The 7,020-nt window shown below is 36.1% G+C and overlaps 1 protein-coding gene across 1 annotated transcript in view; it reads right to left on the reverse strand.

Annotated features, from left to right (window-relative positions):
• LOC109377500 (mannosyl-oligosaccharide 1,2-alpha-mannosidase IA-like) overlaps window positions 1-7,020 on the reverse strand; it is a gene marked incomplete at its 3' end in the record, with an annotated part of 110,353 nt that overhangs the window by 71,867 nt on the left and 31,466 nt on the right. The window lies entirely within an intron of this gene.

Raw genomic sequence — 7,020 nt, forward strand, 5'->3', positions numbered from 1 at the left:
ATTTTCACTAAATACTGTTCTTCTGGTTAGTAAACTAACACTAGTTGAAATGTTTAATTTTTATCTACTTTTATAGAGCATCATAGCTGAGTTACAATTTCTTTTTCTCAAATGTAAAAACTCCTTCAAATACACACACACACACACACACACACACACACATATGAAAGAATATGTTTTTCACCTTTGTTTTATTGTAACTACACCAACTCTTGTTTAAAATAGGTCAGTATACTTGTGATCTTCAACACTCAATTTCCATGTAAACTGACTCTTATACTGTGTATTTTCTTCTCACTGTTTGAACAATATTAGAATTCTATATCCTTCATTTCTGGAAACAAGGCTGTTGTTCCAAATAGAGAAGTATGACCTTCTACCATTGACAGAAAATACCTTCCTAGTCCTGAATATAAAGTACTGTCCTTGGCTTAGGCCTCTCTAACTTGATTTACAATATCCTTGTTTAAAATGCATCTCAGAACCAGGAGTCTATTTTGCCTTTTCCCAGGGAACTGTGTCAGGATTTATGAGGGGACTGTCCATTCTGCCTGCTTCCTTAGCCCCTTCATAGAAGGATACCCTCCCAGCAACTAACTATCCACCTATGAACTTTATTGGCAAAGATCCAAGGTCCTGAAATCTAATAGATCAAATACATGGCCCGCAAATGTTTACCCTGGGTAACGGCGGGGATGCTGCAGTAGCCTCCGCCCTCCTCCATGCTAGCGGGCTTCTGGAGAACGTGCTCTCAGAGAAGGAAGCACACCAAACCTCTGTCAGCCAGGCAGAGAGCAAAGTCCAGAACAGATTCAGCTGGGCAGTGGGGCGCAACGGCTCAGCTGTCTTAGTATTGAACTCTTTGGACCCCAATTCCCAACTCCATTTCCACCCGTTCCTTTGTGCCAGGCTGAACAAATATCTGCACTCCCTTAGCTCCATGGCCAATATTACATTTGATTCTTGTCCACAAGGGGCTAACCTGCACACAGCTGTATGTCTATATATGTCTTCTCAGAGTTACTAAGTGCTGCATTTCTGGTTCTACTTCTGCTTCTTTCTTCTTTCCCTGACTTGGCCCTCTGGGTATTGGGCTCTGCTCACTTTAGTCCCATGTCTTCTATGATATGCTTTCCTGCTATCATTTGAAATCCAGTCTCAAACCTCAACACTATTCTGGTGGCCATCTCTTGTAAAGAAACTGCCTTCCTAGCATGACCTCTAGCTAGCCTTTGGGCCCCTCTAGCCACTGGCTCAGGCCATCATAATAAAATACTATTATACACACCTACAAGCGTATACACACTTCCACAAGGAATGAAGCACAATCCTGTGATGTTTGCTGCTGAGCTAATCTTGTTTACAAAAACTTGTTTCTATAGCATAACCAACATAAATGCTGATTCATTGTAATCCAAGCTCCCCTCCTCAAATCAACTAATTCTCAATGGAGTAACTGAAGCATTCCCCATGTTTCACAGGTAAAGCTATTGAGTTTCCCCAAAATGTCTTCAGCACAAGGCTCTAAATTATAAAGTAGCAAAATAAGATTTGGGGAACAGCCGTTTCAAAATTGAAAGAAGATCTTAACTAGTCTTCAGTTGCTATGTGGCTTGATCTTTGATTGGTGCTGAAGGATGCAACCAAGTTTATCACCAGGCAGCTGTGGACAGACAACGTTCTCCGTTCTAACAGCCTGAGATCATAGGAAATGAGCTGGATTCTGTCCAAACCCTTGAAAGATGCCGATTACACTTAAAGCTAATCCTTCTTGATCACAAAGTCTGTGAAGAAGTAGTTATCACTATTCCACTGCTTCTAGAGGGTGTCATAAAAGCAAACATATGACGTTTTACATTAAAAACATAATTATGTTGTAAACTGCTTTTCCCAGTTTCTAGCCCTGATGACAAACTATGGCAGATACGATTTGTTTTGAAAACATTTTGTTTGTTCTTCTTAAACAAAGTGCCTGGGTGTTTTCCTTTGTACCTATAGATTCAAAGTTATAACATAATGACTCAAACAGAATGGAGTGGATGTCATCCTAACTCCAATTAATGTTTTCCTTTTGATGATATTTACATAAGCCAAGAATTTGTTAAATACAATTAAGAATATATTTCCATTGTAATATGAGCACAATCATATATTTTACTGGTACTTAGTAACCATACCATGTAATCATGTAATCAGTTACCAAGCATTTCTGAGCACCTTATCGGTACTTCACATATCAGTGTTCCCTTAATCCATAATGATTTACAACTATAGGTTGTTGTTGGGTTTGTATCTTGGGGTTCTCAGTTTCCCCAGGTACATAAGAGAGTGGAAGGTATGGGAACGCACCCAGATTCGTTCCTTTCCCTCCCAGGATGTCAGTCTAAGAAGCCTCTGTGCCCAGTGGTAATGCAGGTGTTGAAGACTAACTGATGGAATAATCAAAGGGATTAAAAATGAGAATGGATAAAGATAGCCTTGGACAGTGAGAAAGACAACTCAAACAGCTAAACTTGAGGTTGAGATAGAGGGGATGGGGTGAATGGTAGAGAGGAAGGAGTAGTTGAAGAATATTCTAAATCACTAGATATGTATCAGGATGGGATGGGAGGGAGTGAAACAGCAAACACGCAAGCCTTATATAACATTCACTAATAAAAATGACACTGGCAAAAATGTTCCAGGCCTTTCCCAGCCATACATTACAAAGTAGGTAAATTCTAAATAAGTAACTGTAATGGGTAACTGTAATCTTGACTATTACAACACACGCAATAACACCAAGTTCCCAATTCAAGTAATTTCTTTCCTATGCTTCTTAGAAAAAAGCTCATTGGATTAAGAAAATTAGAAATTTCACTCAACTTTTCACAGGAACAGAGTATTTCTAATAAATACCAAATTGCGAATTCTAGAAGTTAAGCACGCTCTTATGTTACATAGAAAAATAAACAAATAGATACACAGAGTAATCTGTTACATAGAAAAATAAACAAATAGATACACAGAGTAAAGGTTGTTTTTTAACACTGGGAAATATTTATTTTTATTACTATTATTTTTTTTAAAATTTGATTGTAGAACTCAGGGCCCCATGGCTATCAGGCATGAATATCCTCAGTGTTAAAAGTCACTAATGAAACATGAATATCTTAGTTGCAAATGAAGTTGCTTCTAAAACCATAAAAAAAGCCACTGGTTTAAAAACAGGGTTTCTTATCCCCAGTACTATTGAAATTTTAGGTGGATAATTCTTTGTTCTAAGGGGCTNAAATAAATAAATAAAAATAAAAAGGATTTCTAAAAAATTATTCCATAGAAAACAAACACTATCCTCATGGATTATCTCATCTCAAAAGATTTTTAGTTTTAATGTTTACAATAAGCAAGACCAAACATTCTTTCCACCCATGCATGTTATTCTACAGCTTCAAATTTTCACATTTATCTTTTTTGCAATAGTGACACAATGATTTTTTTTTTTAGAACTGAAATATGCTCTCTTTAAGGACCTTGTTTATAGATCTGTCAAGTTCATAAAGACTAATAACTTTTTATTTGTTCTTTTATGTTCTCATTAAACTTTATAAATACTATGAACTTAGAACATAATAAAAAGAATTAGTTTGAATTTTATCAAAATGAGCAAGAGTCAGAGATACTTACCTTTTTAAATTATTTTCTGAAAGCCTTTTGTATACTGCAGACAACAGTTTTAGACATTATTATGTGGGCATAGGAATAATAAAAATGTTGTATAAAAAGGTGGCGTTTTAAAAATTACTTGTGAAATGTAATATTTATATGCGTTAAATACCAGAAATTCTGGTTCCTAAGTATAACCTAGTAGCAACTAGTGATTCCGTAAGACTTAAAATCCATAATTGATGTGTCACAAAAGAGTAATTATCATCTTTAAAAATAGAAAGAGCTAACATTTATTGAACACTTATGTGTCAGGAAATATATAATACAGTTACACGTTCTGTCTGTCTCTCAACAACCCTACAAGGAAAGTCGTCTCCCCATTCCACTGAGATTCCCTTGCATAGATGAGGAAATCAAAAGGTTCTGTAATTTCCCCAGGGTCAGACCTTTAGCAAGTGGTGGAGGATGGCTCTGAATTCAGACTGACTCTGAAGCCTATGACATAGTGTCTTGTGCACTGTCTTGAGCTAAACATGTGACCCAGGCAATCTGGGGAATGTGTCCTCCAAATAAGCTTCCAATAAACGGTGTCATTGATGTTTTCTATTACCTACTCAATTATTTGGGGAAATTTAACTTTTAATAGTGAGACTTTGGGGAAAATGACATGCAAAATCACCTGCCAATCTTTTTTCTTCTTCTTTTTTCTTTAAACACTTTGCTGCTAAGAGAAACATTCAATATAGTAGATTAAGGAATTGAAGTGAAAATGAGACTATCTCTTGCTTCTAGTGCCCTGTAGGATAAAGATATCTTATGTAGGTTGAAAAAGAGCTTTGCTTTACATAAATTTTAACATCTAAAAGTTCTTTTCTTTGAAAGATATTTGTTTATCTCTATTTGGGCATCTTATAGTATTAGCTCATAACCTTTATTCTTAATTTTATGGATGACATTTTTATCACCAACAGAACACCCTAATAATTTTGTTTTGTGATTACTGAAAAAAAGTCATATTGCTCAATATAAGTTTAAATGCCAAAAACATTATAAATTGCTCATCTGGCAACATCATATTTCTTGCTAAACACCTGCAAAAAGACAAAAAAAAGTAGAGATACTGATTATTCTTCAATGCTTTTTCTACTATAGTTTCATTTAGACATCTACTATGTTACTAAGGTTATTACTAAAGAGGAAAAGCAATTATCTTGCACTATATGTGGTACACTTTTAAGGCAAGCATTAACATCTAATATCATTACCACCCTATAAACTAATATTTCCTGTGGATTAAAGATCATCTGAGATGTTCTATAAGTGATGGCAAGTATTAATATTTCTGAGTCTGAACATATATTACTGTAACCATTCTGTTAGAGCTTTAAATGTGATAAAGCCTGATTGTTGTTACAAATTGTAGAAAAATATAATCATCATTCATTCTACTGTTGCTGAATGGCAAGCGCCCAGCATTGAATATATGCCAAATGCAGTGACCTGTTACAGTAGACTGCATTACTTAGTATTAGCTTTGGGTACAGTGAGTTCCAATTTTGTCCAGCTATTTTACAGCTTAAAAATCAGGCAAAGGCCTTCATAAATTTAAGAATAATTTTAAAAAAAGATGTCAAGTTTATCAGCAGAGGTCAAACGATTTTACTATTCAAAAAACTACACAATGCTGCAAAACAGTAATAAAAATGGAAAAAAATGAATATAAATTTTACCTATTGCAGATACTATAAACTGATTCATCCCACACCCAAATGTCTTTCTCTCTTGCTTGCCCCTGGAAGAGAAGCTGGAAAAGCCAGCTGTGTGCTTTGCTAGCCTCCCTAGAGCTAGAGGTGGCTATGTGACCAAGTTCAGGCGAATGGAACATTCGCCAGGGCCCACCCGCAGCCCTGCTGCCCTCTTCTTTCTGCCATGAAAGAAGGTGCGAAGCAGTGGATGTGCTATCACCATGGCTGTTCTGTCTCATAAATGAGTTTTACAACTGGATTTAGACCCAGAGCTGCGGAAGTGTCATCCTGATGGAGGAGACAGCCATAGCCTGTCCTCAGTTATGGTTTAAATTCAAATTGAAGTTCTTTTGTTGCTTAACTCGTTGACTCCCCATGACTGATGAATTAAATATTTGAGTAGCTATCCTTTGGTTGTTTGAAAACAAGTGATCAAATCAAAACTGGACTTATACCACACCCCTAATTTGGGGAAATTATTTCTTTTCATAATATTGTTTGGTAGCTGAAACTACTCTAAAGGTTTGATCAGAACAGTAGCATANTTTAGAAAAAAGAGTCAGAATGCCTGATAAGGCCAGTTTTTAAAAAATGAGAATTCTAGTGAATCGTTACTTGTAGGGGACAGATTGTCCTGTTTCTAAGAAGTATCTCGTTCTCCTAAGAAAAAGCCAGTTTTTCTAGGTCTAGCTCAGGGAATTGGCTCACATGCTACTTAATGGTTTTTACTTTGTGGTCAAATTCTGACATTATTTTATAAAGTTTCTGCGTTATTACCCAATGGAAGAGGGTGCAGGGCAAACACAAGCAAACAGCAACCGCCCCTAAACTAAAACCCCCAAACAGAAAATAACCCGCAAACTTGACTGAAATATAAGTACATATTCCTAAAATATTCTAAAGGATAGTAATTTATCATCTCAAAAATTAGAGGTTAGAAAAAGCCTTGTTCATATGTGAATATCTAGTATATTCCTTTTTGGGATAGAAGCACTATTGCTGAGAACATTTACTATGTAAAGCTATGAAAGCTTTACACAGGACAAGCTTCTGTGTCAGCTGAGGGTCTACCACTTGCAGTTATTTCCTCATCAAAAACATTTGTCTTGTGGTTAATAACTGGGGTCTTTCACACAGAAGTTGTCACTTGAGTATAAACATTCAACCTCAGGGCTTTCGGTCTGTTTGGTTTTTAATTTTTTTTAATTTTTCAATTACAGTTGGCCTTCAATATTTTATTAGTTTTAGGTGTACAGCACAGTGGTTAGACATTTATATGACTTATGAGGTGATCCCCTGATAAGTCTAGTGCCCATCTGACACCATACATACATATCACTATATTATTGCCTATATTCCCTATGCTGTACTTTACATCCCTATGACTATTTTTTAACTGCCCACTTGTATTACTTAATCCCTTCACCTTTTTCACCCAGCCCCCCAACCATCTGGCAACCATGAATTTGTTCTCTGTATTTGTGAGTTTGTTTCTGCTTTGTTTGTGTTTTGATTCCACCTATAAGTGAAATCATATGGTATTTGTCTTTCTCTGCCAGTTTCACTCAGCATGATACCCTCTAGGTCCATCCATGTTGCCACAAATGGCAAGATTTCATTCTTTTTT

This window comes from Hipposideros armiger, unplaced genomic scaffold (assembly GCF_001890085.2).
Source record: "Hipposideros armiger isolate ML-2016 unplaced genomic scaffold, ASM189008v1 scaffold_1424, whole genome shotgun sequence".
Taxonomy (NCBI): Eukaryota; Metazoa; Chordata; class Mammalia; order Chiroptera; family Hipposideridae; genus Hipposideros; species Hipposideros armiger.